Raw genomic sequence first — 26,980 nt, 5'->3', positions numbered from 1 at the left:
AGTTGTCGTCCTACATCTCTGCTCTTATACTAACAGCTTGTTTATACCGTAATAGTATTCGTTAAAAGGGTCTGTTCTGTTTTTATTAGTTCCTTTTTTTTTTTTTATCAACAAAAACTCGAATGAAATATTACTCATGATTTCTATGATGTTAAAAATTCATCGTATCAATTAGAGTGAATATAATCAATAGAATGCAATACTGATTTGAGAGCATGATTGTTCTAAGTTACTTAATGAAAGTAAATGTTAAAAGGTCGTTACACTATAGACACGACCGCTGCGTAATTTAAAATAATAAAAAAATCTACAATTATTGAAAGGATCGAAATCGCATATATTAACGTTTTTAATTTGTTTACACTTGAATTTTGTTTATGATGCGTTATTTTAGTTATGAATATAAATTTATTTCTAATAAAACATTCACATACGTAAACATCGATGGGTTTATACCGTTATAAATTTATAGACGTTAAAGATTTTAATTGCACGTTCTAGCCGCGTCTCTTTATTTCCAATCGAACAATTTTTTAATTAATGTTTTAATTACTTTGTTAAATAAAGTGTGAGAGTTTGATTCTTATCTTATCATCTTATGTTACACATTATTTATTACTCCATTAATTAGTCTGGCGATACTGTCCGTACAATATTAGTATATCGTATATTTAATAGTTGATTGGTTTTAATTCATTTTTCATCTTATTTAAAATGTAGAGTGTTCAAATGTATTTTGACATATGAAAATGCGGTCAAGCATCTTCGTGGTTTTATAAGTGTTTACTTTAAATCAACTATTCATCTCACGCTCTACCAATAAACACGCAGTGAAGGAACCTGTTTCAAAATGTATTAGCAATCAAATCTCAACAGAGAATTGTGTCTGTTCATACCGGAGTTATCCTTAAACGGTTGATGTAGTCTTTGGTATAGTGGCGGTATTATACGGCACCAGATCAGGGCGGGCAAGTTTCGATCCGTATCTGACTATATAAATTATAATGTATGTAGTAAGTGTGGACAGACCAAATAATACACTGATTAATTTGTAATAATATGATCCACATTACACATTGATAGAACAATCTATCTATGACAGAAATCGACGTTTTTACTATCCGTGTGTCAAAAATAACTAAAATATAGATTTGGTTATGTGTCATCTGTCTGCGACTCTATGTGTAGTGTTTAGTTTATGTATGTATGTTTAACTGCCTCGTTGGTCTAGTGGCTTGATGTAAGGCCGCAGACCCGGAGGTCCTGGGTTCAATTCCCAGGTCGAGCTAATAAAAATTTATTGGGTTTTTCTGTCTGAAAATTCTCAGTAGCAGCCCGGAAAGGAAGTTGGAAGTGTGTGCACTCCCGTTCCTCGGAAAGCGCGTAAAGCCGTTGGTCCTGCGCCTGAACTCTTTCCGGTCGTGTCGGATTGCCGTCCCATCGGATTATAAGAGTGAGGGAAGAGAGATTATAGTGCACAAGTGTGTTTGCGCACACACTTGTGCACTATAATATCTTCTGCGTAGTTGGCTAATCTCTCTTGAGATTAGCCGCTGTGGCCGAAATCGGTCTGGAGGACATTATTATTATGTATGTTTACAGTAGTAGGGCCACTCGGTAATGTAATACCCATATTATCCTCATGTTGAAATAAAAGTAACCACTGACATTAGACAAAAGTACGTTTGACCGTTTGTACGTTTTGTAAGCAGTCATTTTGAATGGAAAGAGTTCGAATGTAACATACATTATAATATATTACGATCAGGAATCGTAAGTACAAGACAACCGCTACATTTAAGTTCGATGTCCGAAGCACGTACGAATTATGAGTCATCGTTGAATGAACTGTTTTTACTACGTGTTATTGTGCGTAAGATTTTGACTGAAACGTACTCATGTTGCCATTAATCGATGAGACTTGTTTGATATAATATTTAGCCATACAAGTTTCGTAACGGTTTTTTATTAATTATAATGTAAATTTTGTTAATTTTGTAAATCATTAAATTGTTCATTGATGTATATCGATCTCTAAAGAGAATCCATACATATATTATAAATGCGAAAGTACTTCTATCTGTTACGTCATCACGGTTAAACCGCTTAAATGGTTTCACCTTGAACCTTGAGAGAGGATAATAGTTATTTTTTTTAAATTCTCTTTTTATTCATAGTTTTATATTAATAAGAATTTTAAATTACTTAAAATATTTAAATTACTTAAAATTAACTATATAATATCAATTATAATAAATCTTTACATTCAAAAGGATTTTACACTACTATATATAATGTATTGCTTCGTGATACAATTCATTGATAATTCACTAATCTAGAAAATACTAAGAATAATCGTTTGTTTTTTTGAAATTAAATACAAAAAGGGCAGCCGTGACTGTAAAAGTACATCTTTAGAGCCTTTGCTAGTGGCTCATCATTAAGGTCACTGCTGGGCAGCTGTAAACAAAATCCAGTTAGATTTAAAATAGCATACAAAAAGAGTTCATACTAGAAAAACTATCACTAAAACAAAAACTGTTCAATGTATCAAACTAAATTTACTTTTATAACTCATTATTTCATAATCGTATTAGATTATGTAGTAAAGTTAGTGTAAAAAATTATGGTTTTGTTAGAAAAACCGTTTAGAAGGGCCACTGAATTGCTTTGCCTAGGGGCCTGTATTGGGTTTACTTCGACCGTCGCGTCGTTTATATAACTATCGATTTACCAAGAAAATAACCATTAGAAATGACTTTATTGTGGTTATTCTTCTATAATATCAAAATGTTACATTGCAATATTAACAAAAACCCACTTATATAATATTATATAAGTTTGAAAAAATATATCAATTATGTAATTTTCATGTATAAACAAACTTAATATTGGAAGGGATTTACTTAAAACGAAATCCGAAAAGTTGAAGAATATCTCTATTGGATTGTAGAGTTGAGATAACGTGGTCTCTATTCTAAGCTTAAATTCTGATCGTGGTGATTCAAGATAAGGGATAGCTATACCGATCTCTCTCGTGGTACCGTTGCAGTACTATCGCTAAATTATCGCTCACGTTTCGCTACCGCTGGCGCCCTTTTAATACGGTTCACTTGAATAACGACGTTTTTAAAATCTATCACAACGATATGAAAGGATCTATTGAATCTACAAATATTATAAATGCCGGTATGTTTGCTTGTTATGTTTTTAAACTGTAATCGTGTGATCGACTTAATTTTTGCATTGCACTACTATCTGAGTGACATATTTTTTAAAGGACTGGTTCGCTGGTGAAATTATAAAAAGGCTTTTCTGTCGAGAATTTTTCAGTAGTTGTTTGAAATTTGGAAGGTAACAGTGCTTTAACGCCCGTGCCTCGCAAAGCACGTGAAGCTGTTATATAATATATCAAGAGAGATAGTTGAAGATTTTGTTTGTTTGAACGTCGAAGAGAAATCGAAGATCTAAGAATCGAGATTTAAAAAAAAAAGATAAATATATCGCGTTAGATAGCCAATTTACTAAAAAAAGGTTATATATATCAAACGCCACGACCCATGTAGGCGGAACAATAACGTTTTACGCTCGTGAAACTTTGCAAAATATCTAATATTATGATAGGTACATGAAAGGTGAAACATGAAGGAGATCATACAAGGTACCAATTTCCAAAAAAAATCCATAATTGTTCAATTTTATATGAATCGAAACAGCTTTGGAAAATTACTTCAATTATATAATCTTAATTATAAACAGTAAAATTAAGATCGTGATACCATATGTCTCGGTTATGGAGGTTATTTTGAGGTCGATACAGGTTATCTAACATCTTTTAGCTTCTGCTTTACCTCGTCGCGTTCTTAGTAATTGCTTCTCACACGTGCAGAATTCCCACGATTAATATTTCAGTGTCAAGTGTTGATCGTATCAATGACTGCTTGTGTGTGCATTATGTATTACTAAAAATATTTCATGTATACTATAAGTACGATCATTTATGTATCTTATAAATGGTAACATCCTTATTATATCATCCTTATTTATGGTAACGTGTAATACAAGTTAAGTTTTTGTCGAGTTTATTTTTCTCGTGTGGATTTATATACTATTGTAAGTTATCTCATCCTGTAAATATAAATATAAACCAAGTGGATTGGATTCTAGCGAAAAACATTGGTTCTACATTATGTTCATTATTTAACTCCTTCCATTCGCTTTACTGGATCGTAAAACGCATTACTGTTTGGTGCTAAATAACTAGTTAATGGATGGTATACACTGTACTTTAACCCTATTTAACAATTTCTCTAAGGTAAGTATGATTTGATAATAAACGGTGCTAATGTTATATAACCTAAGATTTGCAGTCCAATTATGCATTGCATACATGTTTAAATAAAATTTGATAAAGAGGTCGATTTTGGATTACGATATTTTCGAAATTATTATTTCAATTAAAATATAATCAGAGAATGTTAAATATATTGTTATTCGAATATCTTTACCATAACATATTGAGCCAATTATCGTTACACTGTGGTGTAATTGCGGTCGAGCAATACTTGATAGGTTTTCAGTGCTCGTTAAAATTGGCCGGTGCTAACACCGTTACAGAAACGGTGAAATCACCTCCGTATTGTTTATCGATAAAAGTAATAAATCTAAAGTAATAACGCCATTATTCTATTGTTGCGCTCAGTAAGAGTTGACGTTAATTTTGTTCTGTGGGATATCGTGTAGTACATGCTGTATCTGATCATTTGTTATCAAGTGAAGTGAAGGCTTTCTTGAAAGTAATATGTTCGGTTTGTTTACGTTAATGTTTAAATTGACTCAAACAAATGAAATGCTTAAAGATTTATGATATTTAAATAAAACGCACGAATTGAAACTACGCTAAGATCGCTTATTTTAGTATATTGAATCGTTTTTCGATTTGGACACTTAATTTTCACATGTCGCGAACTTTAGAGTATTTAAAAAAATATATTATGGGCCGGTTGCTTTGATTTTTTGTTTAGATAATATCAGCATCTCAACTGATATCTTTAGATACGAAACGGATAAAGAGTTTTTAAACTATTAATATTTTTATTGTACCTTTTTGTAGTTTCAATGTTAATTTATTGAGTACCACTATGTAACATTTTTTTATTTTCTTATTTAATGCTTTTTGAGTATTATTTAATTTGCTCGATGTGGGTCTCCTATAATTGAAGAAGCACACATATTTTAAAGAGTTATTCTACGATGTAATTTACTCGTAAGTGATCCTTTGTAGATCGTGAGTAAATAAATAAAAAGTTAGAGATCATAACGTATGTTGTGACATAATTAAAGCGGAGACGGAAACAAGTCTATAGTGAATGCTAACGGAAGCGAAACTAGAAAAATCATCACTACATTTTAATGGAAGAATTCTTTACATTTTTTGTTAGACTGAAGAGAATGACAAAATACGAATGAATTCCTATAATTACTTGACAAATTGTAACGGTAAAAGAATCGACCATGTGTAAAACAAATTTTGCCTATCTTCCGTTATAATCCTATTTATAAATGCAGAAGCAAGAATTAGTAAGTGATTTTTTTTTTTTTTTTTTTTTTTATTTATTTATTTATTTATTAGGGAAACATACAGCATATCGTATATTACAACTTAATATAATAATCATATTTTAACACTTATGCCAGTTAAGTTTCCACTACTGTTTTAACAGGGAAGTGGACTAATTTTGATGTTACATAAAATATAACTATTTATGACAAAGTAAAATTTTAACGTAAATATGGTTATGGTTAATTACTAATAAGTATTTTTCACAAGATTATAAACTATTTTTAAACAGATCAATGTGGTTGTATTTTCTATTATGACTATTACAAGATCTTAGAATAAAAGAATTTTTGAAATAATTAGTTTTATAAATGGGTATTGAAAAAGTATCCTGAGAGCGAGCGTTAAAACGAGGACACTTAAATAAAATCTCACTGAGCAGATATGGAGAATCAATTAAATTATTTAATATTTTGTAAAGAAACATTTGGTCTCTTTGTTCTCTACGTTCTTCAAGTGGCATAAAAACAGAGTCAGGAAAAGTAAATTTGTATCGCAACCTCCTGATAAATTTGTTTTGTATATTTTCAATTAAGTTGACATATTTTGCATATTGTGGATTCCAAACAGTTGACGCATACTCTAAATGTGATCTAACGAAAGCATTGTACAAAATTACAAAGGTATGAATATTTTTAAAGTCTGCCCCTTGCCGAAAGATAAATCCAAGCATTTTATACGACTTCATCACTATTTCCTCAATATGCTTATCGAATATAAGTTTGTTGTCTAGTTGTACCCCAAGGTCTCTCACCTCGGTTACCCTTTTTAATTTAGTATTAAATATGGAATAGTCAAAAATTATTTGTTCTTTTTTTCTCGAAAATGTAATTACACAGCACTTGTCAACATTAAGCTGCAAATTATTAGCAATGCAATATTGTCTTAATTTATTTAAATCCTCTTGTAAATGAAAACAGTCTTGATTATTTTTTATTATCTTAAAAATTTTAGTGTCATCAGCGTATAATAAAACTTGAGAATTTTTGAAACAATTAGTTACGTCATTAATAAAAATGTTAAAAAGTAAAGGGCCAAGGTGAGAACCTTGTGGTATACCCGATGTTACAGGAATAAAACTAGACGTATATCCTTTAATAGCAACGGCTTGAGATCTTTCGCGGAGATAAGATGTAAGCCAACGTAGAAGGTCACCATGTATACCGATGTTGTTAAGTTTTTGTAATAACAAATTGTGCGATATCTTATCAAATGCTTTCGAGTAATCAGTGTATACGACATCTACCTGGAAACCAACTTCCATAGCACTTAATACTGTATGCAAGAACTCACACAGATTGGACTCAGTGGATCGCTTATTAATAAAACCATGTTGGTTACAGGTAAGTAGAGGCCTTAATAATAGAAATATCTTATCATAGACAATCTTTTCAAAAAGTTTTGGAATAACTGACAATTTAGAAATACCGCGATAGTTTTTTATATCGTTTTTATTTCCAGACTTATAAATCGGCGTAATTAAAGATTTTTTTTCCAAATAGTTGGTAATAATCCGTTGTCCAATGATTTTTTGAAAAGCATTGTTAAAGGCACACATAACACTTTACTGCAGTTTTTTAAGAAAATGGGATGTATTCCATCTGGACCATAACCCTTGGATGTATCTATGTTCGATAAATATCGTTCTACTTTTTTGTCAACAATCTCGATAGAACTGATGATAGTCTGATTTGCGCTAGTAGAATAGTGATCCATTGTTTGATTTCCACTATTATCCTCAAAAACTGAATGAAAATAAGAATTAAACATATTTGCTATATCGTGTCCATTGTATTCAACTTTAGAGTTAAAATACATTACATTAGGTACAGATGTATGACCTTTTTTAGTCTTTATATAGGACCAAAACTGTTTTGAGCTAAAACGAATATTATTCTCTGCTCGTTCCAGAAACTCATTATAACACGTTCCTTCTAAGTTTTTTGATTGTAGACGTAATTCAGAGAACTTGTTATAATCGTTTTGTTGGCCATAAATTTTCCATTTTTTGTGGAATTTTAATTTTTTATTAATTAATTTTATCAAGGGTCGCGTAAACCAGCGTGGATATTTATTGATCTCATTTATACACTTAGACGGGACAAATGTCTCTATAATGTGATTTACGATAAGATAGAACGTATCAACTGCCTGACTAATATCTTTGTTTTTAAATTCGTGTTGCCAGTTAACTTTAGCTAATTCAAAATTAATTTTATCATAATCAGCGCTGTGAAAGCGACGTACAACACGAATAGCTGGATTTAAATTTCGCTCAATGGTATTCATATCAACTTTAATACAAAGGGAAGGATGATGTTCATCTTCAGGTTCTGATAAAGGGTCCACACGAGATATGTTACAATTCAGATTGGAAAGTACTAAGTCTAAGAGCCTGTTATTTAAGTTAAGAATATAATTTAATTGTTGTAATCCAGTAAAATTCATAAAAACAAATATTTGATGTACAAGGAGACATTCCGAGGGATTTAAAATATAAATTGAATTATTATTATTTAATGACCAAACAGCATCTCGTATATTAAAATCACCTGTAATAATTATATCATCTTGTGAATTTTCTATAATCAAATCAGATATAAATTCAAAAAAATTAAGCTGTGAATCCGTTTGAGAATTATTCTGTGGAAAGTAACAACAAAAAAGATGCAGAATTTTCCTAATAATACCGCGTTTAGTTATAATTTTTATATAAGTGACTTCAGCACTAGGAAAATTAGGCAACTGAACATTTCTCACATCAACATCAATTTCGCGACGGACCGCTATCAGAGTACCACCTCCCTTTGTCATTTCTAACTGCTCGTAATCACGGTCGTTACGATAAACATTATATCGAGCATCAAATATTTCACTGTCAAAGATTCCAGGTAAAAGCCAAGTTTCTGTTAGGCAAATAATGTCATAATCGCAATTAAGCACGTTTTTATAAAATTGATTAGTTTTAGTCCGTAAACCTCTTTATTTTATGTAATACTATAGATTAGTATCCAAAAATATCTCCATATTAAGTCTATCTGTTGTCTGATATCCGCAACATCAACACAAAACATCAATGGTTTGTTTAATAATTACGATGAAGGTGACAGAACCAGCTATCGTTGTAGCAGCCTGTGAATGTCCCACTGCTAGGCTACGGCCTTCTCTCCGTTTTTGAGGAGAAGGTTTGGAGCTTATTTCACCACACTGCTCAAATGTGGGTTGGTGGAATACACATGTAGCATAATTTTAGTGAAATTAGACAATTGTAGGTTTCCTCATGATGATTTCCTTCACCGTCAAGCACGAGATGAATTATAAAAAGCATTATATTATATTAAGCACATAAAAGTTCAGCCGTGCTGGTCTGAGTTTGAACCCACGATCATTGGTTAAGATTCACGCGTTCTAACCGCTAGGCCATCTCGGCTTTTTTAGCTATCATTACTGCAATGCAAATATCAGTCAGTCAATAAAAGTAGACGCTAATGCGAGAAATTCTAGCCTAATACAAATCCCAATATTATTTGTAAATTTTGCTGTAAGCATATTAATTATGTAATTTTGTGATTCGGTTACACCATCTTGTGGACAATTTGTACCTCCACTGTTTTGAAACCTCGAAATCCTAGACCTAGCCGTAATTGCAAGTTGCGTCATCCGAGAAAAACTTTCGCGCGGTCAATAATACCAAGTTAGTACACAAAGTTTCCAATACAAATAAATCTTTGATTAGTTAAAAAGTACAAGTGCCCTCAATTTAATTCGTGTCAAAACTGGATATTTTTTGCTATTTTCTAATTCCAGATTGTAAGCTTTAGTATTAGTAATTATTATTACGTTATTATTGCTACATTTAATTAGTCTTCAAAATGTAATATATGTATGTATTAACATGTTTATTTGTCTGGGCTTTTGATAAAACAAAATACACAATGTACTGTTCGATTGAAGTTGTAGATAGAATAAATCAATAAGTCGGGACATTAACTTTTATTATTATATTATTTAAATTACTATCCAAAATATAATTAAAATCGAGATGAAATGAAACGAATATTGTAAACGCTGAAAGGAAGTGGTGATCCTAATCAAAAGTCAGGTTAACGTCAAGAGTTTCATATTAAACTGTGAATATGAAGAGAATACTAATATTATATACACGAATGTTTCTGAAGATGGATGAATGGATCTCTGTTACTATTTTACGCAAAAACTACTATATATCTTAAACTCTGCTCCCTCACACGCAGATGGAAACTATTTGTTATATATCCTGGTAGTAGGGTGTTGTTCAAACCCTGGGTAGGTATCTCATGTTTGTCCTATCACAAAACTCCAACCCTTTGAATTGCTGTCTATTGGTATGAAGAGTGAATAAGTCAATGTAATCGCTGTAAACGCATCTTTTGATTATTGGCGCATTAGTGTTATATGGAATCGTATATATATTTATCGCTATTTACAGTATAATTTCAATAGCGAACAGCAAGTAAATAAAAAAAAAAGAAAATAAGAAGAACCCAAGCCAAGGGGAAATATAGACAAAAAATTCGATTTTCAAAATCATCAAATAAGATCAAATAGATACAATTGTTTTGTAACTAAGTAATTGGTATTAAATTGCCTGCGAATTGTTCCAATTAGTGACTGTGTACCGTGAAATTTGCATAATATATTTTTTTTATTAATAATATTCAGTAGAAAGCTTCGTTTAGAAACTCGGTATTAATAATCAGATCAGTCTTTAGAATTAATAGTGGCATTAAATTTGAGCTTAATACATTTTAGTTGTAACGGCTTATCTTAATTTCTCCTATTTTCGATATTGAAAATACAGCCAGTCCGTTTGCTTATAATTACTTTCTTATTTCAGAGATAATATTGTCTGATAGTGGTCTCATTATGAGTACAAACAGAAGTGGGTAATATTATATGGTAATAATTATTTATATATCAAAAGAAGAGCGATTTTATATAATGAAACTAGCATCAGCAATTTATATCTGAGGAAAATTAAATATAACAATACAATATTATGTAAACAATATTGCAATACAATATTATCAATATAGTAACAGCATGTGAATCTCCCACTGCTGGCCTAAGACCTCCTCTCCTTTTTGAGGAGAAGGTTTGGAGCTTATTCCACCACGCTGCTCCAGTGCGGTTTGGTGGAATACACATGTGGCAGAATTTCAGTGAAATTAGACACACTCAGGTTTTCCCTTCACCGTCAAGCACGAAATAAATTATAAACACAAATTAAGCACACGAAAATTCAGTGATGCTTGCCCGGGTGTGAACCTAGATCATCGGTTAAGATTCACGCGTTCTAACCACTGGACCATCTCGGCTTTTATAAATATAATAAATATTATGTCATCAAACTTTATGATTGTACGAAACTTTATTGTAAATTTTGTTAAAATGATATATAAAATATTTCTAATATCTAAATAGAATAATAAACGCATTATATATAACTGTCAACAACACGTTTAACTTAAACGTGTTCGAACAAGACTCGCACGTATTCACACGTTCTTTGTGTAAAATCGTGTTCAGAAGGACCCGTTTAACCTATTTATATTATCACGTAGATAATGCACGTCTGTTTATTTGATGTTTTAAATTTCTACTCATCTCAATATTGAATACCTACTCAAACATGTATTTCATTTCATAATGTGTAGTCAAGTGGTAGGCTTATAATAATGAGATTATAATGGAGTATGAGTAATAATGTTCTGTTATAGATTTATTATTTGCTTTAAAATATTATTACCTTATGATCGTTTAGTGAGTAATTAGTTAAACAATGCGGTGTCTTCTTTCATATGTCAATTCAATAATGACAGAAAGAGAGAAATCAGCGAAACTAGTCGCTAAGCATCGTTTATAAGTAAGGCCGTTAGTATTAGTTCTGCATTCGATGATATGCTCTTGTAAGAAGTAATTATTTCAAATATAAAAAAAAAAAAAAACGATTTTACAAAACTGTTTTTCATCAAAAATATCTTTGTATAACAATATAATAACTAAATAAATAACAATTTCTTTTTAAAAAACAATAAAATCAAATAAGTTGAAGAAAAACATTAATATATAAGTTAACACAGACCTTTTTATATTGTGTTGCTAAGTAAAAAATTATTAAACACAAAATTTATCAAGTATTAATTTCAATAGTAAAGTAAAGTATTAATTTAAACATATTTCAGCAATTTCTATGCACTTCTAGTGACTTAAAAAGTATTGTTGACAATAACGTAATACTTTTAAAACCAATTAATCGATTCTAATTTCGCACTTCGTTTGTCTCATGAGACAAGGATTGCGTGACTGAGCCAGGTGCAATGAGACAGAAAATAAACTTCATAATATTACGCAATATACAAGTCTAAATTATTGAGTAATTTTTAAAATATGCAGTTTACTTCTCCAAGAAAATAAGTTATTATTATAACACCACATAATTCTAAGAAATGCATTTGTAAGGTATTTTTAAGACATTTATTTTAAACGGCGCGAAATTATCGTACTATATTTTTGTAGTGATATTTTTGAAACGATTATGACAATGTAGCATTTTAAATAAACTCGAACCGAAACCGAAGATAATCCACTTTGAAGATGACGTTTCTCTTATAGATGTAAACTTATGGTCTTTCTTATAAACGTTGCTTAGCGAGTGATTAATTAAAAGATGCTGTCTTCTTCTTTCTAATGTTAAATAAATAATGAAAGAAAGAGCGAAATCATAATCTAACGGCCTTACTTATATATGCTGTTTAGCGGGTGATTAGTTAAACGATGCTGTGTCTTTTTCTTTCGAATGTCAATTGAATAATGATAGAAAGAGCGAAATCAATGTTTAACCAAACAGTAGCTAATAATAAAAAATATACACACAATAAACAGTAGTTAGTTTAACCAAATTACTATAAATTGATGCAGAAATAAAAGTTTTACATTGAAAATAAATTTATATTTAACTGTTGCAACCAACACATTCTCTTACATTCTCTGTAAAAAGAGAAGATTTTCGACTGTCGGTTTGTTTTAGTAAATGATCATTGTTAAATTTAGGATAAGGTCGAGTTACTATTAAACTCATCAAAAATAATGAGATAAACTAGAATGATAAATCGTACTAAACTTTAAAGCAATAATATTATTTATATTAATTTTATCATGTATGAATAAAATTAAATTTAAAAGCTTCTTAAGAAGATCGTAAGCTTATTGCGACGCCCTGCTCCAATGCGGGTTGAGCGATTAATCTGACGCATGTATAATTCTTCACGATGTTTTCCTTCACCGCTGAACATGAGATAAATATTAAATACAAATTACACGTATAAAAATTCCTCCTGCTTGCCCTTATTTGATTTCGCGATCTTAGGATAAGATTACTGGTTCGTATTTTGGGTAAGTTCTGGATTCCCTATCATTTTACCTATAAATACTAAACTACCAATTATTACTTATTACCTTGACAAATATTATATCTAAAAATATCAACATATTATATTCAGATTTGGTGTATCGGTTTGGATGGACGAGTCAGTGTAATTACAGGCACAAGGGATATCTGACAATCAAATAATCTTTATCGATCACCACATATAACACAACAAGCAAGTACAGCAATGTAGTACATATTTCTTATAGGTTAAAGCTCCATTTGCAATGCACTGAACATGCGGTGCTTCAGTCGCTCGTCTGAATTCCTGTTGTAATTTAAAAAAATGTTTAAAACATCAACCATCAGCGTTTAAACAATTAAAAGTAGAAGTAGATGTTCAATTGTTACGTTATTATAAATGTTAGAAATGCAGTCAAACAATTCGTTTATCTGATGGTCAGCGTTCATATCTGCCTAACAGTGGAATTATAAAAGGCAGCCATTCTTTTGCAAATGCGCTTTGAAGTAAGTGTTATCATATGTAATAATCTCATGCCTGTTACTGCTGGTATAATTCGAATATGTTGTTGTAATCGTGGATAGTATTTACCAGCTTGGTGAACGTACATATGGTCAGTTGGTTTAATTACAAGAAATTCTATCACGATTTCTTGGGCAAATCATTAACGGTTTTTATGATTTTTTACTGGCGTAATCTGTATAATAGTTTTCACCAGCGGCTTAGCCCGCATGTTTGGAGAATAGGCAGTTAAGTACAAAAAAAGTTCCTATGTCTTCGTTGGGTTTCAAGCTGCTTCATAAAAATTTCATCAAAATCGGCTCAGTGGCTCCGTCGTATAAGTATAAGAGTCTTTTCTATTTGTTATAAATATTTTATATAACTCGAAATGTTGATATATTTTGCAACACCTATAATTTAGGAGACACTTGATTTGTATAACGTCATGTTTAAAGACTCAATTGTATTTATAAGTGTACTTCTTGTTGGCGTTGATATTATAATAAATAAATAAATAAATAGACATATAGACAGTTACTTTTGCATTTATAATATCAATATAGATCAAAGATTTAATTATTAGCGTATGACGTCACGTTAAATCGGTCAATCCTCAGCACGACACTCACGCGCAGCCAGTCACAAACACTAACGAGCCGAGTGAGTTACTTACGGTTATGCGATTTGCGTGATATGTAATGTTCCGTGATAAAAGCATCTTGTAATTTTGCATAAAGATGTCCCGTTACAGTTGTATGCTGTAATCGTTCGTGTTAAATTAGATTCTATTAGAGACTAGATTTGTATGACGATAAAGGTCGTTCCCAAGATATAACGACTTGTAATTTATTCATAGAGATAGATATATTTCAATTCAAACTTCACATAACGTCAGTTTTGTATTTCGCTTCGTATTCTAGACATTATGACTAACGTGACATTTTATTGACACGACATGTCCTTCCTTACTTTCTTCCGATATTATCAAATGTTTAGAAATATAAGATGAAACGATTTTTAAAACAAATTATTGCCTGCCAGTGTAATGTCGGTTGTATTTAAAAAAATGTTTGTCGAATATCGAATGATTTTGTATTATTTGTTTAAAACTCTTTTTTAATTTAAATAAATGAACAAATGTAATTAAAATTGTTACATTAACAATAATGCTAATTTAAAATTATCTTTATACAACGTTAATATGAAGTTAAACTAAAACATTTATTTTTAAAATAATTAAATATGTTCAATTTATTATATTTTAAATTAATTTAAAAAAATGTGTTTCTGGTAATTTATATTTTTATTAAATTTTGTCTGACTGACAATTCATAGTGTTTATAAAACCCTACGCATATTACATAAAAAAAAACAAAATAAAGCCATAACTGACAAAATTAAAAGGACTTATGACGGTATTTCCACTTTACAGCGTCTGGCAGGCCTAGTCTTTGTATATGATAATAGCTATTGTGATTATTCGTTACTTATCATACAGCTTTGTATATCGTAAGCGCATATCGTTATAATCAATTTATCTAATGAATCAATTTCGAATGTTCCTGGTGGCCTTTTATGTCGAGATAACTTGTATTATATTAGTGACAGTTGAATTAATTAATGGCTTACTCGCTTGTTATCAATACAAGGGATAATGGAATTTTACTTTAAAAATATGTAAACTAATTCATTTACTATGTCATCAAATATCAATGAATACATATTATAAATAAGTATGTCAAATGCTTTACTTTTTCAAAAACTTTTTTCCGCTGAAAAAATGCATTAACGCGTTTCTCCCACATGAGGTTCACGCCGGCGCTGTAAGCGTAGAAATAACCACTAAAAACCAGCGGTACCCATTCCGTCTTTTCGGGCGACGTCACGGGATCGCTTGCGCATTCTACCGTGACGTCCCGACTACCTTTTTAGAGACTATACAAACCTTTTACTCAACGAAAATTTTATTAAATAATATTAAATGAATCATCATGAATTATTGTAGTGTTAACTATATAGTATAATTATACGCTTCGGATATAATTGGTTTGTAGTTGATAACTTACATAAATAATATCTGTTCTAATGTAATTCCTAAATGGGATGTTTATAAATTGATAAATAAAAATGTTAAAATTACGATAAAACATTTTGAAGCATTTGACGTAATCATTTTTATAAGACAATAAAGACGCTGTCATAAAACCATTTTTAACAGAAATAACAACCCGAATACTCGATAGCTTCTTTATTTAATATAGAATGACGGAAATTTAATATCTCATCACAAATGTAAATTTTGAATTAGGAGTCATTGAAAATAATTTCTATTGCGAATGAATCATGCGCTAGATACACAATCGGCTACAATTCGTAGTTACTCCCATTCAACTGGTGCAATCCTCTATATTTCCGAGAAATGACAAAGTGGACACTTGCTTGTTGTTAAGGCGTAGGTTGGTAATAACATAAATAGTAATATATATTTTTTTATTAATTATGTGCCTTAAATTAAACCTTATTTAAGGGACAAGTGATAGTGGCAGGCAACTATTATCTTCATAATTGACATTTATTATGTATGCAAAGAAAAGTCAGTGCATTTGTTTTAACTAAAGGTTTTCTTACATTGGGACTTGATTATATCAACTGTTTTTAGTTCCAAGTCCTTCTAAGCTTTTGTTGTGGCGTCTTGTGACACCGGCTTAGAATCACCTTTACGCATGTATAATAAAGTATTTATATTTGATGGTAGAATAATTGTTAAACGTTTGCACTGAAGTCTTCCATTAGTAGTTTAGTGTACATATGCACAAATTTATATCAGCATTGCTATTCTAAGAACTCACTTCATTACTCACCCGTGTAATATTGACAACCGATTTATGGTGATATACTATTTTGATGAGTGAATTCTTGAAATGTTGTAATTATTATGATTAATGTTGCATATCATTTTCCTGACATTTCAAGTTTCGAGTTTGTTCTTATAGTATAGGTAAGCCTACAGGAACTTATAATGGATTATAAAGGTTGGCTTCTTGGTGTAATTAACATGTATGTAATATCTAACGTTAAGACTACCAAGGTGGTCATCAGAGCCAACGTCCCGGTATCATTAAATTGAATTCATCTTATCCTCTATTAAAACGGTGACTGAAGAAGATCAGCCAGGAAGGGATCGATCGTCTAAATACCCCTTGCGAGTTATGTTGGCTTTAGTTCCCGCCTACGTAATACCGCTTCTATAAATTGCGATTTGTTATGCAGAGCGGCAACAGAATCGGCAGGTGGCCTTTTTACCGACCAACCAGAGAACTTTGTACGTGTACCGAGACATTTTTATTTAGCTTCCTCACCAATACATCTTTTTAAGGCGTACAAAATAAACACTTATCTGTAAATCTTTGTTGGAGCTACATTGCAATAAACCTCAATGGAACTGGGTATACGATCTACGTGAAAAAAATATCGTGTAAGCATTATACGGATGACATGGGTTCGAGAAAAAAACATCGTGCGCGCAATGGAAGCTGACACTTCAATATGCGACTCGTTCGCCATGGACTACGATAAAAACCAGCCATAGTCTTGTCAATCGAGCTCTTTTTCACAGGCTCCCATATTTATTGATGTTTTCAAAGCGACCGATATAAATTTATTAGATCGTTTGTCTTCGACCAATAGAAACTGGTTCAGAATAGCGTTCGACTTATAAACTAAATAATCTAGTTTATTTATTGGTTATTTATTCGTCTATTGGTGGTGCTACGTGGGCGTGGCTCATTCCCACTGAAGTACAGAAAAGGTACCATTTTGTAAGTAATGTCGATACCTGTCACTAGTTACTTTGCTACCTCCTACTTGTTACAGCAATATCTCTTGCTTCGAAGCTAAATAAGAACTTATTTAGAATTTATTGACAAATCTTAGTGAATGCTCTACACTCATGAATAAACAGCAAAATATTTAAAACTATAATAAAATGAATGCTTATGTTTTAGTTGCTGATCGTGTTTTTATTATTGTTGTCGTGTAAACATCCTTGTTTGACATCGTTCCGGATTCATATGCTGATTAAATTCTATTGTGTGTTCGTGTCATTATTAGCATAAACTTAAACAATGCTAGTCTTTTAAGATTGTTAGTAAACATTCTAATTGATTCAGTATTAAGATATTCGACCTAAATATGCTCATGCCATTTCTATGTCATTATTCTGTATAGATGAGTCGTGTAGTTAGTATTCGTTGATTTTCAGGATTGATAGATTAGTTATAAACTGAGTTCTGTTTTCTTAATAGAATCTACATTTCGAAACTGTAGAAAAAATTGCAAAAGCCTAGTATATTTTAGTTTTGAATGATGGTCATCTTGTTGTGCACTTCAAGGTTTGTCATACCGCCATAGAATATTATTTTTACTATGAGTAATAATATATAATTTAAAAAATAAGACGTTGCTTACTCTCAGCTAATATTAGCGATAGATTAATTTATTTTCATAGATCTGTATTACTAAACATTTCGAATCTGAATTCAATTTCAATTATATCGAATACACAATCAGAATATTGCATCATTCCCGTTATTACGAGTTCTTTGCTACATTTTAGAAGACATGTAATCGCTTCTCGTTACATTTCTAAGTTACGGAATATTAGTAACAAGACAGTCCAACGTCTGAATGGTTAACCGTAAATGATTACGGCAGTCACTTCTGTATTCTCAATGAGAAGCCTAAATACATATATTTGTGTGTTACTTCAGTAAACGAGCTTTGCTTAATCAGTTCTGAAACTGTTTTAGTCGACTATTGCTTGTAATATCTCTTTATTTCAAAATCAATGGTGAAATCGCTGTAAGAAATTGGAAATCGGATTTTAATGATAAAATATTTAAGACACGTATTATATTTTGTATTCATTCTTGATTATAAATTTTTTCATTGTTCTAGAAATTTCTTAATTAAATAAATAATTATCTGTCTTGTTTGTTTTTTGATGTTTCTTTCGTCTTGCAAATTTTTAGTACAATTGACATTATTGGCTTCAAGCTTATGTCACCCAAGGCGTGGTTATTTTGTAGCACTGTGTACGTGGCTATGAACTAACTATCTAACCTATAAATAGGAATAAAATATACGGCCAGCAGATAAAGCATCAAGATTACAACATAAATATTGTTACAAAACACTTGGTATGCTTGTTTGTATAGTCACCAGCACTGGCTCACTCATCTTCGAAACCGGAACATAACAATAAAAAGTATTGGTGTTTGGCGGCAGAATACCATACATCAAGACAGACTCGTACAAAGCCCTATCACCTAGTAAAAGGTGGAAGTGGCTTAAAATTCAATCTTAAGATTTGCTTAACATAGTAAAAGGTAAAATTAAATAAAACATTTCAAATATTTATTATACTTTGCTATAAAATATTCAATCAAATCTTAGATGATTGCTTTAATATAATTGAAAACGATTTTAATATACATTTTAATGAACTATTAATTCAAAGGTGTTCATTGGTAATTGACGTTCAATTCAAATGGCACTCGAAATTGTAGCACTTAACCTTCTCTTTAATATAAGGTATCTATTAAATAATTGAATTCAGTAATTGTTAACATTACACGAACTATAATTTAATTGCACGATAAAGAAATCGCCGATGATCTTATTACGCAATATTTTAAAAGAATGAAGAGATCAAAATATAACAGAAGTATGCTAAGGCATACTGAAAGAAGTAAACAATATTATTCTACTTGTAAAGGTGACGCTAACTTTTGACTTTGTTTAGGAGGTGCTTTTACTCTCGAGCCTCGAAAAACACTAGAAAACCATTTTTCTGTACCTGAACTGTGTTAGTTCGTGTTGGGTTTAAATTTACATCGCATAAAGAAAGTGAGGGAATAGAGTTTGCAAGTATGATTTCGTACAAACTTGTGCACTATAATATTGGCTAGTTTGTATTGAGATATATAAGAGATAGCCAGAATAAGATATCATCATAAGTGTGACAAAGTTATATTAATCAGGTTACATACATTATGAACTTACTCTGGTCGTTTTTATAATGATTTTATTATTTTAAATATATTTTGTTGCTCTAACTCTTGTTGTCAAACCGTGTATTGAAAATACTTATTCCCATTTCCTTCGCTTATGAATAAGCAGATAAAGTTGTCGTATTGTGTCAGCGCTTACTTAAGAAAGCTTGGCACGTTCTGTTATTGTTCTTTGTGTTTACAATACGTCTTCATAATGCGAATGTATGCAAATCGTAAAACAAAGGAATCGTAAATAATCTTAAGTAAAATTTTACTTGAAGCTACCAACACTGTCTACCATTGAAAATAAATGGGATCAATTAGATATATAAAAGGGGTATACAGTACGTATGTTTTCAATCTGACGTTATAGTTTTTAGAATAATGTTGTTTCTCTTAAAACAAAAACAATTTGAGTTATACAGAGACAGATTAAGAAAATCAATTCTAATATTGGAGTAAAAGTTTTATAGAAAAATATAATCTACAACTCGGTTATACTTATATTACATAAATTATAATGAAAAAATATTTTTTTCCGCGAATTAGCCTCGCACTTGATTGTACTTAAGACTTATTACCGAGGAAAAAAATGGAAATAAGTTTAAAGTCTTGTCAATTGAAGTGAAAAGTGTACGCACTAGTAGTTTATTGTAACAGAAAAACGTTGGGAAAAAACGAATAGAAAAACCTAAAAATATAAACTACCGCCCATTCCGTTTCACAGCGCAATTGTAGCAAATTATCCGACTTAAGTGTCTCTATTTTTTGCTTACAAATGTGATTTGGTAGAAGGCGCGTGACTTTTGTAACCGCGACATTATCGTGACGGACCAAAAGATACCGACCTCGCCTTTGAACCAAAGAAATAATAGGCAATTCACTATTGAAAACGAAATCGAAACCACTTTCGTGTCGAGTTCAAGTTTCATTTTAACTTCATAAACAAATACGTTCAGTTACAGGTATATTTTACTTAAACTAATAATATAATCAATAATAATTAGATTTATTCAAATGCGTACTTTCGAGAAACTTAACGGGAAATGTTCGAAAACAACGCGACATAAAACTGATCACCAACTTTCCAAAAATAACCAACCACGCTTACCACTTACCATTTCGTTTAAAGATTGTAATTTGATACCATTACTACTTTTAATCTTGCTTAAATCCCCTATAGCCCCGAGGCTATCAACGTGTTAGTTTCATTTAAATAATCGGACAAATACGAGTAATCTATTACAGAAAGTCATAAAAATATTAGGCATATTAGCGATACTACATCGGTGGTCTGGTGGCTAGTTTCTAAGGCATTACAGTCACCAGGACTGTACAGTGTTATAATTTGTGGTCGTGTCAATAAATGTTATTTGGTTTTTCCGTAACGAAATTCTTAGTTTCAGACTGAAGTTAGAAAGTTGGTTGTGATACAATCCCGTGCCTCAGAAAGCACGTAAAGCCATTACTCTTAGAGCATGATCTCTCTCCGGTCGGATTACCGTACTATTGGACTATGAGAGTGCAAGCACTGTACTTGTACACTATTAAAATATCAAATAAACTATTAGATAGTTCTTGAGATTAACTTTTTTCGAAATTTAGTCACAATTTCAACAAATGCAATCCCGATATTTAATTTGAATTCCGATAATTTTGGGACTGCGATTGTTTTATTGATGATTCAGGTATTTAGACAAGGCTCCAAAATTTGTTATAAACACATTTCGATCATATAATCATAGTTTGCAAATATATGATTTGTTCAATGTGAATGAGAACGGTAACTGTAATATGTAAACACATAAACAGTGAAAGACATTATTTCCATCGTCAATGAAAAAAAATACATAGTTGTATTAATATTATATGATGTTATAAACATGTAATGAAAATCAGCGTTTAATATAATCGCTGATCACAAAACAGCATACAGTTAAACTAACCACCAGTAAGGAAATTAGAAATACAGTTGAATGTACAGCCCCGAAGCAATTACTTCGAAGTATTTTATAAGAGTAGGCACTTAATTGATTTACTCGCGAACGGCTTTAATATTAATGGAACTATATTTGCATTATTTATTAGACGCGAACATATAGCAGAGCTCATGTTATTTAAGGAGATACATGGGTATAAATGATTCTAGCCTACGTGATGCCTGTCTTACTCGTTCATAACGGGATCGCTCATTACATCATGAACAGGTATTGAAAGATATCCGACAACATGATATATTATCCATTTCTAATGATTTCGTTCACAATTGCCTTAAAATAAAATTATGACTATCATTATTTACACAAAAAATAATAAAATGTTTGTTTGACTAATATAATTCTTATTTGTTTTAACATGGACTTCATTTATATATGCTGTGTTACAAGTTAAGTAAAATTTAATATTTTTTTAAAAGTTTTAATGTAGCACGATGGTAACCCATTCACCGATGTCTATCAATAACTATTCCTTTTCACGGATCCAACTCCAAAGACCCCGCTAGCATCGTGACAACGTTGCCCCGATAACGGAGATGCCGGGACCTTGCTAGATTAAACCGAACAGCGCTTCACGTGCCATCCTTTACAGGCTGTCGTAAGATTATTTCTCTTTAAAGGTAAATGTTTCAAGAGTTAAACGTAGTAAAGGTATAAATATAGCCCGAAAAGTTGTGTGTTCCAATGATGATGATATTGATAATGTTGTATTACTATTAAGGCTTAATTTTACTATATGGGAATTTCATAAATCATTAATTTTTGTGTTATCTAAATGTTTTTAATGATAGTAAATAAAATTGAACAAAACATAGAAATTAACAAATAAGTAATGCAATGAAAAAGAATTTGTTTTCTAAAACATAAATGTTTGTTACCGATAAAATCTATTAACATCGAATCCTTATAGTTTTCCCAACAATGATACGAATGCCTCTTTGATTTTCTATTGCTTTTAAATGTCACTAGGACCCGACTCGTCGTGTTAAACAGAAAGCGATGAGAAAGGTCTTCCTATCTGAGATGACATTTACTATGTTTTATTGCATCAAAAACATTATTGCTAATACAAAAATTACAGTACAATTGCAACTTATGACCCAACATATGAACAATTTTGTTATTCATATATACATCATATTTTATCTATCATGGCAAGTTTATTTCTGTAATTTGACATATTGTAACATTTTGCTTGACAATCGTACTTTAGATGACTGTGCTTTGATGTTATCAGGTATTACGTAAGGGACCACAGATACGAGTCCGACTCAAAAGATTTAATGAGCATCATACAAAGCCGATACGATTATAAAGTATTCAGTATTTATGTCTCCGCATTAAACATTCGTTTATATTACGCTGCCTTATTCAGTTGAGGTAAATAATGATAATTGCGTTCAATGCTAGCTTAAGTATACGCAGTTGTAACCAGAAGATCGGGGTCATCAAACAAATGACAAATTGCTTCATATAATTTGTCAATTATTATGGTGTTAATTAATTCACGACTTAGTAATTACTTTTCAATCAATTGGTGTTATATTTGTCGGTGTTCAAAGGGCAGTTCGAACCAACGCAACACGTGTTTCGATAAAAAGTGAGCGGACGCGTTTCGATCAGGTTTTCGGCTGATATGTCTTTTTTTATCTCAACCAGTCTTAACTTCGTTTATGCAATCTGAACTGAACGCAGTTACAAATTGCATTTAATTATAAAATATAGTTCACGTAATTGTATTTGTTAAGTGCGATTTTATTTGAGCTCGTTTATGTTAATTATGTTGACATTACAATTGATTGTAAGGTAATTGGTTTTGTTTGATATTTGAGAAATTTATTATACTATTTATCCATTTGTTATGTGGCTCTAGCAGACGATGCAACTAAAATTTGGAAACAACTCATTATTCTCTTGGGATTTTAATATATAATAGGATATTAAATATATAATAGTGATCATTATAAACTAATTTATTTTATACTATGCTACCAATGACAATTTTAAATTATACGTCACGCTAAGCTATTGATTTTTAAGATCCAGATAATCCTGTGACTTTAAAAGTAACTGCAGGCTGTCACTTTATATATAGAATTATATTATCACTTGATTCGCTAACACGCAACATTAATGATATTTTATTACAGACTAAGACAGACGATTGTGCTAATAAAATCGTGGGATACTAATAATGTGTTGTCAATACGTAGACGGGACCAGTATTACTTCAAGTTGTAATATATGATACAAGGTAATTACCAGCAATTCGAAAGTCTATAGACACATGGCTTTGATCGATTTGATGATTGATTAAAGGACCTAATAATGTTAATCGTCTATCTGCAATAATCATGTTACAATCATTATAAACCTATCTATAACATCTGATATCCATAATACTAGTTACCTTTCCTGGCTTCGCACGGATAGAATAAAACGTTTCACATTTTAGACAATTTACACAAAACCGAAATGATTTAAACCTGCCTTATTGCTCCGTCCATTGCCGATAACAGAAAGAGAAACCGTTTGGTAGTTTTTCAGTTTATCGCGTTCAAACAGACATACTGAGAGACAGAAGCGGCGGGGGACTTTGTTTTATAGTATGCAGTGAAATGGTTTGATGTTATATACTGAATAAGATATCTAGTGCGATACGAAATTTTTCAATTCAGTAGAAATTAAAAATCAGATTCTTAATATTTTTCTGTCTAAACAGTAAAAAGTTGCGTTCTTTTCACACATAAGAATCGTCATATGTATATAATCTTCTACTATATTTATAAACCGTGTAAAATTTACGTTTTATTTCTTTAAACTACTCAATTTTAGAGTGTGTTTAAATCCTTACTACATAATTCAGTTTAAATAACGAAATTGCCAAAGTAATTGTTAACTATACAAGGTAATAAAGCTTTGAATAGAGTTATATGCAATTTTATTAAATACGAGTATAATCGCAATTAATATCTATGCAAAAATATATCAAGAATATGATACATAAATTCAGTCTATAAATTACTTGAATTGTTTTTAAATGTATCGTAATTATACATCAGTGTATGTAGAAGTGGTAAGACATCTAGTCTCCTATTATCACATTATTGATAATAATGATAATTATAAACTAGGACGTCGTGTTATTCTGTTTCCCTCTATAATTTAAATAGTTCGATGACATTGGAATGCCCGTTTATACTTTATTTACTTGACATTACAACACGTGTAAGCACAGCACATGCTATGATATTATGACAGTATGCTAATGTAGAGTGGCATGCACAAGGTTTTTAATTTGTTATGCAGAAGAAAAAAAATACATACAAGGCTTCTAAGTTACTGTGAGTTGTTTAAAATTGTTTATGTAGGGATAATAGAAAAGCTCCTTAATGTTGCCCAAATTAAAATCTATAAATATTTTAACGGTGCATTATATATACATTCAAAATAATTGAATTATAATATTAATTCATACATATGTAAATATGACACATATTATTTTGTATTTTTTTTCTTACTACCTATTTAAAAACGTTGGAAGTGAACAATTCTCAAATATAACAGGATCGAATTTTACCATATTCATATGTATATAAATTAGCTTACAATTGCCAAATTAGTTAGAGAATATTATTAAGAAAAATATAATTAAGAGATTTCAATAACTCAGTCCCTGGATCTGGGAAACGAAACGTTTTAAATGCTTAAATGTTATCAAAGAGAGATTTTGCTTCATTCTGAAATTTGTCATCCTGTCCCATTGTAAAGATTAGCAGGTTTTCATGTGTCTAGATTTACATCCTAGTTTATGCAATTCGACGATAACTTTGTCTTATACTTTTGTGATCTAACAACCTGTTCATATTTGTATAGTTGATTTTGGATCTTGTCACACCCATCGACCCACGCAACGTTAACGAAATTGAATACGAGTTCTAAGTGCGTTATTATGTTTTCTTTCATGTATTGTCAATATCAGTATATTTTAAACAAACAGCTGTATATACTGATGTTGTAATCGTTTGTTTGATTTCTCAGTAATCGAAAATTCGTTTTGTATGTATATAAATGTCGTGTTCGTTTTATTATTTTAATTGTTTTTAAAAAAATGCCATTTTTATAAAACCCTACTTGTTTTAATGTATTTCGGGTATAATTAATTTATTCACAAAAGTCGTTTCATGCCGCTTGTTAAAGCAGTACGTAGTTTATGTTGGTATTAAAAAGTTTCATTTTTCCTTCCTTAGGGTTCAAGCTGGCTTAATAGAAATTTCATCAAAATCTGTTCAGTGGTGTAGGCGTGGGAGGGTAACAGACAGATAGACAGGCACTTTTGCATTCATTAAATTAGTATATATAAACTGTTTGTAAAAAATTTTTTTGAGGAGAAGGTTTGGAGCTTTTTCCACCACGTTGCTCCAGTGCGGGTTGGTGGAATACTCATGTGGCAGAATTTCAGTGAAATTAGACACATGCAGGTTTCCTCACGATGTTTTCCTTCACCATAAAGCACGAGATGAATTGTAATCCCAAATTAATCACATAAAAATTTAGTGGTGGTTGCCCGGGTTTGAACCTACGATCATCGGTTAAGATTCACGCATTCTTACCACTGGGCCATCTTGGGGTAAAGTGTACAATCAGGCAAAATTTTGGTCGGTCGTCGGTTTTTATATTTAAAAAATCATATATAAAAAGAGGAATTATTATGTGTATATATATATATAGAGGAAAATAGGAATTGTTCCTATATCGTTCTTTCAATAGTTAGTGTTTATTTCGTAATAAATTTTGTTAAATGTGCTTTTATAGATAACTAGTTAGCTGATCTCCAGAACTCTTTCCGCGTCAATTTTATTTTTCTTTTAGATCGATAGATCCTGTATTTTTCCATAAGTGCAGTAATTTATACGCTTATGTCCTTATCTAGTCGTTGAGGTTCTTTATTGTTCAAGACAGTTTTTTTAGGTATTTACTTTCGCATTAATAATAATTAATAGTTGACTAGTTTTTACCTGACTTAGAATTTTATCTCACACATTTATAGTATTAAGAAGCTTATCAGTAGATTTTATCGCTATCTGTTAGTTTTCTTGTTATATTTACAAAAAGTGTTTATAACATAAAAATATCTTCTATAACTGAGTCATTACCAACTCCTACCTGCGCTCAAATTTATCAGTTGGAATTTATACCTTATGCAAATGACGTTGATTCCTCATATTCTATTTAGTCCACGTTTTTGCACCTGCGGCTTGCATTTTATAATCATACAAAGTAAAGTTCATAAAGCCTTATTAGAGGCTAATCTCTAATACAATGTAAATTAGCCTTACTCTCCAAATCGCTGCGGAATCTTTAAAACGAGACTTTTAT

General features: G+C 30.9%; 1 protein-coding gene across 1 annotated transcript in view; it reads left to right on the top strand.

The window, feature by feature from the left end:
• The window catches only part of LOC126772779 (cadherin-99C), a 138,659-nt gene that overhangs the window by 60,869 nt on the left and 50,810 nt on the right, over positions 1-26,980 (top strand). The window lies entirely within an intron of this gene.

Source organism: Nymphalis io, chromosome 13 (assembly GCF_905147045.1).
Source record: "Nymphalis io chromosome 13, ilAglIoxx1.1, whole genome shotgun sequence".
NCBI lineage: Eukaryota > Metazoa > Arthropoda > Insecta > Lepidoptera > Nymphalidae > Nymphalis > Nymphalis io.
Note: the sequence above shows the minus strand (reverse complement) of the source record. Positions and strands in the feature narration are given on the sequence as shown.